General features: G+C 44.3%; 1 protein-coding gene across 1 annotated transcript in view; it reads right to left on the bottom strand.

The window, feature by feature from the left end:
* LOC137431163 (uncharacterized) overlaps positions 1 to 11,780 on the bottom strand; it is a 106,572-nt gene extending 94,792 nt beyond the window's left edge. The window contains exon 1 of the mRNA XM_078781580.1: positions 11,763 to 11,780. The gene's annotated coding sequence lies outside the window, so the exon portion shown is untranslated. The remainder of the gene's footprint in view (positions 1 to 11,762) is intronic.
* Positions 11,781 to 13,613: the final 1,833 nt, after the last annotated feature.

Genomic DNA, 13,613 nt, shown 5'->3' with positions numbered 1-13,613 from the left:
GTGACTGGAAGCCGAGATCGCGCAAAATATGTATTTTATGGCGGCCATTTTCAAAATCCAAAATGGCGGCCATGCAGGTGTCTGTGCAAATGCAAACATTGATTTTCAGATTCTCCATGCTCTGAAGATTCCAAAAATGTACAGATTTGCTAATCCCAAAATTTTGAAAGAAATTATATTTGTTAACATAGTGAACCTGACTATCTTCATCAGTCATCACTGTCCTGAGGGTCATTTTCGCAAAGGTGTCTACGCAAATGTAAACATTAATTTTTGGATTCCTCATGCTCTGAATATTCCAAAAATGTATAGTTTTGCTAATCTACCAAAATTTTGAACGAAATTATATTTGTTAACATAGTGAACCTGACTATAACGACAAATTATGGATTCATGGGGTACGAGATCACATTCTCTATAGTATAAGTCTACACTATCATAGGCAAGGCCCAATAAATATGCCTGGGCCTCCTAACAACTCGGCCCCTCATGGACACCACAATTATATTAACAATATCGATCATAATAAGCATCGACCTATTCGTACTGACTGACTACTGTGGAACAAATGAGGAAGGCCATTTTTACCTCCAAACAGACAATTTAATGCATTATTATTTTATAACTATAATAATCAAGCAAGCGGTATTTGTAATCAAAATAAATAATTAATAGTAATTTGATTAATAGTGCCGTATTCAAGATCCAGGAGAAACGAGACGTACCTCTGCTTCAATATGGAATAATAACGCCGTCACGTGATGTAACAAGCGCTGCTTTCAGAACCTGTATTTCCGGTTACAAAAGTGTCCCTTGGATCTATTTTTTATTTAACATCAATAAACTCTGTATTAATATTAATTAAATGTAGTTATGATTTAATGGTAAAATAGCTGTTCGCCAGTTGGAAAAAAATTCCTCTTGTGAGCAACCAAACGTACCAATACACCACCCAAGTACTGTTGAAATTTTTATAACTGCAAAACTGAAAAACAAATCCAATCAATACAAATAATTTGATAAATGAATGTAATCAATTTTAATGATGAAAATAAATTACATGTTGGTGGCTCAATGTAATTCCCTCATTTGCATATTCGTCACTGCTTTGACAGGATATGTGTGAGAGGGAGCGCACTGGTCTTGAACTTTGTGGTATGAGTTCACGGAGGTATATAATAAACCTGGAGAGCCAATGATGGCTGTCAGCTGAAGCTAGCGGAAGTTGCTTGGCGGCCATATTGGGAAGCCGATTGTGTCTGCGTCCGTGTTTGATCTCACAATCAGCTGATCTCACAATTTCTGATTCATTTTGGATGCTTACCGACTGTAAGGAGTCTTATTTGTGAACGCGCTGTTTCAAAATGCCACAGTGTGTTGCATTTGACTGCACAAATACCTCAGGGAAGGCCTCCACATGCACATTTCACAAGTAAGTGACAAACCGCGATCGCGGGTGTTCTGCTTTTTCAGTTTTTGGCGTGGTCACGGTGGTGGGGCTAGGTAATTAAGTTTCAATGAAGTTTGAACACTGTGTTTGAATTTGATGATGTTAGACCACGCGCAGGGTGTGCAATACGACACAGATCTCAAATATAACTGTATTGTGTATTCACTAGGGCTATGTGAGTATGTCAGACTGATGTCTGATTGACTCATTCATTGATTCAGATTGAAGTATCGAGATTGACTCGTCAGCTCGTGATCATTGTCAAGTGATTTAATTTGTGATGAGCTTAACTTAATTGTCCAGTCTACTACTGTCAGGGTTTCCATGCCCTCCTGTGTCACTCGTGAGCAGAAAGAGCAAATGGGGGTTACTTGTGGAAGGTACGAAAGTCCGACACATGGCAAACATTAGCAGATGAAGTTGTATTTAACTATACATATGAAACTCAAAATATTATTTTGATATGGAGTCGTTTTGACTCAGATGTTTTGACTGCCCTCTGAGGTTTTGACCCGCAACCACATTTTGTGACCACAACGTATTTTGTTTCAAGGTTTCCAAAGGATAAGGACTTGTGCTCCCGATGGACATCTGCCCTGAGAAGGGAGTCCTTCTACCCCACCCCAGGCACCACAGTTCTGTGCAGTGATCACTTCAATGAGAGTGACTTCGACAGGACTGGTCAAACCGTCCGACTGAAGCCGAAGTACTCGAAGTACTCGATGCATGTCACATGCTTAAACTTGCAAGAAACTGTCTTGGATCCATGAAAATGATGGAGGATGGCAACAAAAAAGTCATCGCGTGGAAATACATCCAGGCACTCTTTGATCTGCAGAAGAGGGAAGGCTTGCGTCTGGGAAATAAGCTCTCCCGGAAACGCATCGAGTGGAAGAGCAATGTCATGAAGGTGGACACAGTAGTCTAGTAGGAAGACTAGGTCCCCCTGCACCCCCCGGAGATATACTTCTAATCAGTGTTTCTAGATTGGAAACAATGTGTAGAAAATGACTAGCTATGGCCCCAAGCTGAAAAAATGTCCCACATACCATTTTTATGCAAATTACTGCTGCCATTATCAAAAAAACGATTTTTGACATATCTCAGCCAATATTGCAGATAATTGAAAAATGAAGGTGTCTAGACCCATGTTTTGAAGGGCATAGATCATGATAGAACTATTCATAACATGATTACATGTGTCTATGGTATACTAGTATGCATATTAATGCTGTAATTACAAAATAATCAGTTTTACAAATGATAAGGATACGTTAATACTGCAGATAACTTAACATGGTACATAAGGGGTCTAAACCCAGGTATTTTCAAGGTTAAATGTCAACAAGATGCTCCTGAGTCTTGCATAGGGGCGGGACATTGGCAGTAACATTGGTACCACTCAACTTTTCTTCCCACCATTGACTTTGTATTGCGAGAGATTTTCACTTGCTTATTTAAAGGTTTCTCACCCAGCCCACGTAAAATCTACCAACTCCTGCTGTTAACTCCCAAACATATTTTTTTATGTTATCCAATCACAGTGCAGAAATGACAGACTAGAGATCCAAATTAGTGCTGCTATAGCTGCCATTTTACATTTCCATCCATGTAACATGCGCGCTCGCGCGCTCGTATCAATTGGTAATGTCGCGCGCTCGTATCAATTGGTAACGTTGATGTTATTGAATACCTCAGTTGAAAGTTCAGTCTTCCATTCCATCTGTGTGTTGTTCTTGGTATTCATCCTCCAATCTAGCCAGGTAAGATGCTAACTATAATGTTACTCACACTCTTGACTTCAGTTTCTGCATGAAATCATAAACAGGCAGAATAACAGCTGAGCCAGCTAGCACCATGTTAGCTAACGTTAAAGCTAGCCTCATCTATGTACAGTATGTTCCTAATGTCGGTGTAACTTAAACTTTTGTTAATGCCAAACATGAGACATATCTGTTGACTTCTGTATATGAATTGAACCAGAAAGAGGCACGACAGCTGAGCTAGCTACAGTAACTTAGCACAATGTTTCATTGGCCTAGATAGCTAACGTTAGTGTGGAAGAATTTAGATGTTTTAGCTATTAGCACTTTTGATGCCACTAAACATGGTTTAGTCAGCTAAAAAGTACCCTAGTGTAGAACATGACTCAGAACCTCTGTTACCTCACTGAAAACTCAGAGCCTCCTTTCACAGGCACTTTTAACATCATTCGTGATTTCTTATTTGTCATTTAACAGTGATGGTAGACATCGACAGCAAGCATGCCCAAAAGAAAACGGAGTGTAGAACCTGCAGCCCAAAGCTCTCCTCCTACATGCATCCTTCATGTACCATCCATGTCTGATCATGGGGATTTCACGCCCCTCCGTAAAATTAAAGGATCTGCTTCAGAAAAACTGCAACTGCTTCAAAAGATCCGGGATAGACGTCTCAACCAACCGCATGACTCCCCATGTCGTATGCAATCAGTATGTGATCAGATCCCGGCAACTCTTCCTGATGACCTAGAAAGAGTAGGATATCACAGCAAGTGTTATAAGCACTTTGTCCGCCACTTTCATCGTCTGGGAGATGATACAGAACCAGGGCCATCAACCTCATCATGGCATCACTCTCCTCGTAAACCAGGAGGTTCTGCTGAACCCATCTTCCCGCCAGAGTGTATATTTTGTGAGAAAGTTGAGACCAAAGATGCTCATCGCAATACTGAGAGGCCTACAACCTTCCCATCCTTTAAAAACAAAGAAAATGCATGGGAGCAAATCGAAACACGGGCTGAGAAAATGGGTCTCTATCGACTCCATCGAAAGGTGAAAAACAAAGACCTCTTTGCATGTGAGGCCAAACACCATCCGTCATGTTTTAAAGCTTTCCGCACAGCATTCTACAACTATGAGCGTGCGATTCACAGAGCCGAAGCACCAAAGGAGCAGGCTTGCATGTCAGCCGCCCATGAAAAGGCATTCAACTCAGTACTGGAACACATTCAAACCCAGGTCATCCAGCAGAATAAAGTTCTACAGCTTTCTTCCTTGCGCTTGCTCTATGTCGAGGAACTGAAACTGAATGGATATGAGAACTCAAATTATCGGTCAGAGAAACTACTGAAACGCCTACAGAATGACCCAATCAAGGAGCATATCCACTTCACGAAGGTTGATCATGACAAATGTGATGTCATTTCTTTCTGGCTTGTGCACAGCTCAAACATAACAGTTTCCAATGCTCTCGCACGAGCATTCACACTCGGAAGCACAAACAAGAACCAAAATGTTGCCCTCCAACTTCGCCAGGGTATTCTACAGGCTTTCAGAGAGTGTAAAGACCAACCATGGCCACCAACAGCTGAAGACATGGAGCTCAATCCTGAAGACATCCTACCTCCAGACCTTGTCCGCTTTCTCAGCGTGCTAATGACTGGCAAGCATCGAAGAAGCATCGCCAACTTGTCAACGTCTCTGAGCTGGCAGAATCCCTGGGAGAGGACTACTGTGCCACTCTCCTGGGGTACTATGTGTTCAGCGGAGAAGACTGCACCAGTGCCTTCAAAGGGAAGGGAAAAGTCGGGCCCTTGAAAAAGCTGGAGAAGAATCCCAGGTTTCACAGGGCATTCGGTGAACTGGGTGACAACTGGGATGCCAACCCTGAGGTGGAGAGGCAGTTAGAAAAATTCACCTGTGTGATGTACGGCCAGAGTCGCGAGTCATCAGTGGACATTGTCCGTGCCAAGCTGCTACGAAAAATGGTGGGAGAGGACAAGACCCTCACATCCAAGTCCAAGGTTGATCTGGCTCGCCTTCCTCCATGCCAGTCTGCCCTGAAGCCGCACATCCAGCGTGTGAACCACCGCGTAGCATTGTACAAAAGAGCCGATCAACCTATCATCGAAAAGCCAAAACCTTATGAGGAGCAAGGATGGATAAGGACTGATGAAGGACTGTTGAAACCAATGTGGTCCAGTGGTCCCATCCTACCAACCTCACTGGTGGATCTTCTGAACACAGGAGAGCACGAAGAGGAGGAGGAAGAGGAAGGAGAAGAAGAGTTTGACTCTGACGATTTCGATGAAAATGATGATGACTGACTCAGTGTAGAATCACTAATGCTAATGATGTTTATCTAAAACAAGCAAGAGAAGAGTGGTCACATTGAGTGCTAGGACTATTTTGACAGTTGTAATATTTAGAAAAATAAAACTTTGTGTTAACGTCTGTGTAGACGGACCTTAATATGAGTCTATTATTTCGTAAAACTGTGATTATTTTGTAAATAAAGCACTAATTAGCATACTAGTATACCATAGACACATGTAATCATGTTATGAATAGTTCTATCATGATCTATGCCCTTCAAAACATGGGTCTAGACACCTTCATTTTTCAATTATCTGCAATATTGGCTGAGATATGTCAAAAATCGTTTTTTTGATAATGGCAGCAGTAATTTGCATAAAAATGGTATGTGGGACATTTTTTCAGCTTGGGGCCATAGCTAGTCATTTTCTACACATTTTTTCCAATCTAGAAACACTGATTAGAAGTATATCTCCGGGGGGTGCAGGGGGACCTAGTCTTCCTACTAGACTACAGCTGCTCAGACATTGAGCACTAGTGTGGCAGATGCAATTCGGTTTTGCAGGGACACTTTGCAACTATCAGAATTTCAGGGCAGTGAGGCTACCTGCCAATACATTGAAACATTGGACAAACTGTTTGACATTCTAAATTCTCGCAATCCATTGGCACGAAACTACAAGGCACCACTCATGACATCACGAGAAGGACTTTTCCTGCCATTCCTGGATACTGCCTACAGTTACTTGTCCAACATCAAAAACATGAATGGTCAAGTTATGACCAATACGCGTTTGAAAACCCCCTTCATTGGTTTCATGATCTGCATAGAGAGTGTCACAATTTTGTATTTCACATATGTCAAACCTGCCTCATCTCCCCTGCGATACCTGCTTACGTACAAAATGAGCCAAGACCACATTGAACTTTTCTTTGGAGCGGTCCGCATTGCATGTGGAAGTGGGAATAACCCAACGGCCCGGCAGTTTGTTGCCGCATATAAGCGCCTCTTGATGCGACATGACATCAAGTCTGCAAGTGGGTTGCCCTTTGTCTGATATGGCGAGTTCACCAACACTTCATGTAAATATTTAAACTGTAAAAGATGTGTTGCATGAGATGTCTATATCTCCGCTCCATTATTCATGTAACAATTACCATGTCCTGTTGAACGTTCCATTGCAACATGTAAGTCTTGTATGTTATGAATAGCAAAAACTTCCGAAACCCAAGAATTGTGTGGGTTAACTACATGACAGCGTTTCATGTCATTTATGTGACTGGTTTCTAGCATCTCGGTAATAGAAACATACACATCTTAGTTACAATATAATGACTGAATTAAGTAACATCATATAACATGACAACAAATCAGATCTTTATATTGAGGAACATTATAGAACAAGCCAAAGAATGGCAAACGACGATGTACCTCAATTTTATAGATTTCTAGAAAGCTTTCGACTCCTTGCCCAGAGAAAGTCTGGGTCATAATGAAGAAATACAGCATACCTGGAAAATTAGTGAACCTTGTAAAAGCCCTTTACCAAGACTTTCAATGTGCGGTCGTCGACCAAGGTGAAACAACAGAATGGTTCAAGGTGAAGACAGGAGTTAAACAGGGGTGTAACATGTCAGGATTCTTATTCCTACTAGTGGGTGATTGGGTCATGAGAAGGACGATAAAGAACACCGAGCGGTAATTTTGGGCACTTTTTTTTCAAACAAGCTCTAAACCATTGGATTCCCCAGGAAAAATGCGTCTAGAATCAACTTCAAACTTAATGAACACCATTTCCTTAAAGAACGGGATTCTGAGCCCGAATATCAGTTCAAATATTAGTATTCTATATTAATTAAATAGTCGGCGGTCCTAAAATTCGCTCCAGCTGCATCATCAGTGCGCCACGCCTTTGCTTTGACAGGCTTTGTTTACAAAACAATCGGCTTCCCAATATGGCCGCCAGACTATTTCCGGTGGCTTCACGGCGGCTAATGCTGCGAGGTGGCCAATTGGCTCTCCATATTATATACCTCCGTGTATGAGTTACATTCACTGATCACTGGACTAACTGTATGGGAAGGTTTACATTGCATGGTCGAGCGATTGCGACGCCAGGCGGCGGCCATATTGGGACACCCAAAAAGTGACCCTACTGCTACTTAGGTTACACGACAGCTATTCCTTTTGTAATGGTCGTTAAGAATGATCTTATTAACATGATTCAAAACCTCTCTGTAGCGACCGGCTGTTTTGCACGCAATGCCTTTCATGATTAAAGTGTGACTAGTGGGCGGAGCTGAGTTTGGAAATCACCCAGTTGGGCGGAGTTTCATCTGGAGCTTTCTGTGTCTGTGACATGATGCTGCCACAATATTTGAGCCATGCGGTTTTGAGTCGATAGGATTTTTCCAGCCACCTGGGCCCTGTGCACCTGGTGATCTTTGCACCTCCATATTTGTTAATCCTTTATTGTTTTCACCCTCCACATTATTGTCTCTGTTTGATCGTATTCTGGGTGGCGGTTGATCCCTGAATTTTGACGTGCAAAACGGTTCTCACTATTTAAGGTGCATAACGGTTCCTCTTGTGCTGTATTGGCCAGACCTAATGGCGGCACCTCACTCGCACAGCCGGACGAACACACCCCGAGTGCAACAGACGTGGCGGCCCACAGAAGGAAAGATGTCCTGCAGCAAAGGTCAACTACACCAACATACAGACAATGGAAAGAAAGATTGATCACCAATGGAGGAAAACCAAGCGAATCCTTGACAATCTTCAAGATGCCACCAACAACGAAAACCTGATCCAAATAGACCCTACCGATGCCCGTACGATGCTCCAAGCATAATCAGACACCCATTCTGAATTAAAAGACCTGTATGCTCAACCACAGACTGGTGAAGATCAGGAAAATGCCTTTCACACCAAGAAGACCTATCTTGGGAACAGTAACTACGTCAATGGTGTCATCACTTAGGCGTTGGATAAGATGTACTCCATTGCTCGAGAAACCAGATCAAGTATCTCTAGACAATCAGCATTCTCCACACGGAGCCACCAGTCATCGGATACTCCGAGCCCAACAAAACAGCAGCTGGGGAGAAAGCAGGCTCCGACGCATTCTGGCAGCCCGAACAAGAAGAAAGGTGTGGTGTCCTCCGGACCTTACCCCAACAATCAGCTAACGATCAGGTAGCACAGTTTTGCGACATGACCATCACTGCTGTTCAACCTTCACTGACCAGCCAACTCCAAATTCGGCCCCATCCTTTGAGGAGCAGCAGACAACAATTCAGACTCGTGAATAGTATACTCAAAAAGTCATCGTCATCTCCTCCCCATGACGTCATCAGACAAGTCTAAGGCTGAATCAGAGATTTCTCCCATTTATATAACAGGCGAAATCACTGACACCATTGCTCGCCAGTACCAGCCAACACACGAACCAGATGTCTACGACGGTGACCTGATGATGGCCCAACCCTGGCGCTGTTCCTTCTAGACCATGGTCAACCAGGTTCGGGAGCCCGTTATGCAGAGACTCACCTTCCTTGCGAAATACACCAAATACAAAATGGGACGGCTCATCGACCGATTTCGACACCACTACATTTCCGATCCCAAGAACGCCTACGAAGAAGCTTGGAAGGAGCTTGAACAGATGTTTGAGAACAAGGATTACGACTCAAGTAATTGAGAAACTCACTCATTTCCCAAAGTTCAAGGCGGATGAAAACTGCATGCTTCTGGAACTTGCAAATCTGTGCACAGACACAGTTGCACAAATGGATGATTTACCTGGCTTCAACATCCTCAACACACATTCTACACCTGATTCTAGAAAAGATACTGACTCATATCCACATTAATTTGAGAAAGCAAACATCAACATACAAAATAATAAATGGCATCTACCTGTCAATCACCATACTCACCAAATTATTGAGAGAGAAGGCCATACTCCATAATCACCCCAAATTATACCTATCTAAGCATCAGAATTCTCAAATGAAAGAAAAGTGTAGAACGCAAAGAAACTTCAATTTTCCCCTTTGTGTCTAGGCAATGTCTACACCTATGAATTTGGAACCGTGACGACCAATCACAAGACAAGCTGGGTCATCATCTCATTAAGCAGGAAACCCACTCGAGAGAGAAAGGACTTCCTCAAAACCACAGGTCTCTGCTCCAAGTGTGGTGACAACTGCATATTTAAGGACTGAAACACTGAAATGCAGTGCAAGACATACAAAAGCAAAGAGCACACCTCCTTCATGCATGAAATTCCAAGACGAGATGGCAGGAAGACCCAGAATGAAAACTTGAGGGAAACTCCAAAACCACGGAGGCGAACACAAAATTGACCAGGTATTTGACATGTCTCTTAGCACGATCTGGTTACAAAATTGTCCAATGCAAGATCTATTACTAAGATCGCCCCTCAAACTCTGTCTTCGGGTATGTGGTACTTGCCAACCAGTCTAATACCTGCCTGGCAGATCCGGAACTATTTGATTCACCAAATCTCCCTTGTCCGATATTACCTGTTGACCTGTCCATATGCAGCGGACATAGAGTCAAGGGAGAAGGAAGACGTGCAAATGTATTGATAGTGGAGGCCCAATATGGGAAAAGGGAATAAGTCCCGATGATCATCAATAATCCTCACATCCTCGGTGATATGAGCGAGATCCAATCGCCGGACCAATGTTTACAGTTTCCCCACCTCAGATCATTGGCGGTCAATGTTCCAGAGCCGGGGGAGGTCGTCAACATCATCCTCTTCATCGAGAGAAACTGTCAAAGTCCGGAACCAATCAAAGTAAGAGAATCATGAAATGGACCAAGAGGAACACCATGGGCCCATCGCACAGATCTTGATTGGGCCATCTCTGGCCAGGTCTGCATGAGTGGGGCAGAAAGTAAAGCTCACACCTCCGTTAACCGCATCATCCTTTAATCACACCATGACACATCACAACCCAAAATATGTGAAAATCACATCTATGTGAAAGAGATTCTCTCTACACCTCGCCAGAACAATGCGACCACAAATACATCTAAGGGTGGAAAGCACGGAAAGAGCAGAGGGTGCAAGACCAGAAAGGATGTGGTGGAAGACAGAGAGACCACAGACCTGTCTGCAATGGCGAATTGATAGGCCCATAGACTCAGCTTCAGTGCGGGAGATCCCAATGATATTGAAAGCTTTGGTTTCTGCAGTGTCAAGCTGAGAAAGATGTGAGGCAGGGGAGCCAAGGGAGAGCAGTACTCCATGAAGCTGCAGATGAATGCCTTGTAGGGAGATAAAGGTTCAGGTGTGCCAAGGAAAGACTTTGCATGATGGAGGATGCCCAATTGGTGACTGCCTTTGCAGGCTAAATTAGAAATGTGGTTAGTCCAAGACAGATCATGGCTGATACTAGTGATAGTGAGACGCAAGAGTTTGAATGACTGAACTTCCTCAAGAGTATTGTTCAGAAAGTAGATGGGGGGAATAAGTGGGGAGTTGCCAGAAAGCTCTTTCAGAGAGAGACAGAGAGTGTGGGATTTGTTAGGATTGAAAGATCTATTCCAAGTGTTTGACCAGCTTGTGACATTTTCAAGGTCTGAAGAGAGAGGGAAGAGGCTGCAGCCTACCTGTCTGAAGGATGAGGGATGAAAAAATAGAAGTAACAATAAGAATACAAAAAAAAAATGAAATACACGTTTTAATAATACTATCAGAGTACCCACCCTCTGGGTGGCTGGAGATTTTGCACTACTTGCTGAAAAAAGTACAGTATAGTCTGTATATTGTGAGATGACTCTTGATGTTTGTGTGGTGTGTTTAAAGGGTGTAAAGGTCTTAAGGACCGAATAGGTTGAAGGGATACAAAGAGTCTATAATGGTTCTAATTGGTATATTCCAATAGTGGTTGGTTCTAAGGAGTTTAAAGGGGTGTAAAGGTCTACTGCTACAGTATCTAAATTCTCAAGGGGTCTGAAGATCCATAAGGGTCAAAGTGGTCTATTCTTAAAACAGGTGTCTGCTTCTAAACAGTCCATTGGTTGTAGTATCGTTTTGAATCCGAATATGGCGCCATTTTTGCTAACATAACCCCCCAGCCATTTTGCTAACATAACATAACCCCCAATCGCTTGCTCCGTTTGCCGAGTGGCTTGCAAAGCGGTGGATACGGAAGGACTGGCTTGGCAAGCGGTCGCGATCTGCTTGCTCATGGAATACCTCTGGTAAATAGTCTCTAATTGGTGGTCTTCTTTTGGGGTTTTTCCTGTCAGCGCAACCCACTCACACTTGCAGACCTGCGCAGGAAAGTGCTAGATTTTGTGTTGTTGCAACGGTTTAACTTACGAATTTCGTCACATACTACTGGCCACTTATATCAACATGTCGTACAACTATTTTGACAATCTTCCAAGCGAAGCTAAAGAGAGATACGAGACCAAATTATCGGCAATTGGCCTTGCATTTTGTCCGTACCGGTTACCGGCAAGTGCGTGGATCAACGACCCGACGGCCTGGCCGGATGTTCAGTTCGCGGATGTGTACATGTACATCACGAGCACACCAGGTATGGAATGTGTTATCTGCTAATAATATTTCAATTTATTGCAAAAAAGACCTTTACATTCTTTATAAAGAGTTTAAGTAGTTCAGCTCATACTTGGCAAAAGAAAATCATGATCTTGTAGCGGTTGCCGCTGAGCATACACAATCGCCTTACACCTGCCGAAGACGCAACCAGGGAGCGATCACTGTACCGGGCTCGCCCAGGCCACCCGGACATGCCCAGACTCGCCTTTCCCAGGCATGCCCGGACTCGCCTTTCCCGGGCATGCCCAGACTCGCCTTTCCCGGGCTCGCCCAGGCCGCCCGGGGACGCCCAGTCTCGCCTTTCCCGGGCATGCCCAGACTCGCCTTTCCTGGGCTCGCCTAGGCCGCCCGGGCACGCCCAGTCTCGCCTTTCCCGGGCACGCCCAGACTCGCCTTTCCCGGGCATGTCCAGACTCGCCTTTCCCGAGCTCGCCCAGGCCGCCCGGGCACGCCCAGTCTCGCCTTTCCCGGGCAAACGCTCCAGCATGACGTGTTTGATTGCATATATATATATTGCTGCCCGATAAACGGGCTTTTCAGAGTACCCGAGTTTTGGTTTTCCTCAATAAAGAAACTCGGATGATTTCCCGTCTTTTGTCGCGTCAATCCTTTCGACTCGCGTAGGAGCACAGCTCCTTCAATCTAAAAATGAAATTAATTTGTTAATTTTGTGTAACTTTCTGTCATGTTATGTGTGCAGTTTGTTCCTGTGACATGTAATGTATTCCAGACTGAGTCTGTGCAGATCTGTGTGCGAGTATGATTCGGTCTAGTAATGTTGAGAAGATTGTCAAACCGGTATTTGGGGGAGGGGGCGGTTGAGGGGATATAGCTGTCCTACCAAAGGCTAGACTTCGTACTCTTTTCCTGAAAGACTTGCCCAAATGTTACTCTAATGTTCTCTCCAATCCAGGCGTGTACACACATCAAGCGATGAAGGCTTATGTCACTGGAGGCCCATCGGTACTTCACTGCTGGCTTCATGCAGACAGTACATCATGTCAAGTCTGCAACAGGGTTGATTATCTTGAAAGCTGATGTACATCCATCACAGCGGGCTAATGACCCTTCACATCGCCCATGGCTAGCCACAAACAGTGATGGAGTAGTGCAAGCTGCCCACTGCACTTGCATGGCTGGGTAAGTTTAAAAATAAAACTATTAATTTTAACTTCAGTTAGTATTTTCATTACATTGTAGCGGTTGCCGCTGAGCATACACAATCGCCTTACACCTGCCGAAGACGCAACCAGGGAGCGATCACTGTACCGGGCTCGCCCAGGCCGCCCGGACATGCCCAGACGTGCCTTTCCCGGGCATGCCCGGACTCGCCTTTCCCGGCATGCCCAGACTCGCCTTTCCCGGGCTCGCCCAGACCGCCCGGGCACGCCCAGTCTCGCCTTTCCCGGGCATGCCCAGACTCGCCTTTCCCGGACTCGCCCGGGGACGCCCAGTCTCGCCTTTCCCGGGCATGCCCAGACT

The sequence above is a fragment of the Myxine glutinosa genome, chromosome 7 (assembly GCF_964187855.1).
Source record: "Myxine glutinosa chromosome 7, kmMyxGlut1.1, whole genome shotgun sequence".
NCBI lineage: Eukaryota > Metazoa > Chordata > Myxini > Myxiniformes > Myxinidae > Myxine > Myxine glutinosa.
This window is presented reverse-complemented; position numbering and strand designations above follow the sequence as displayed.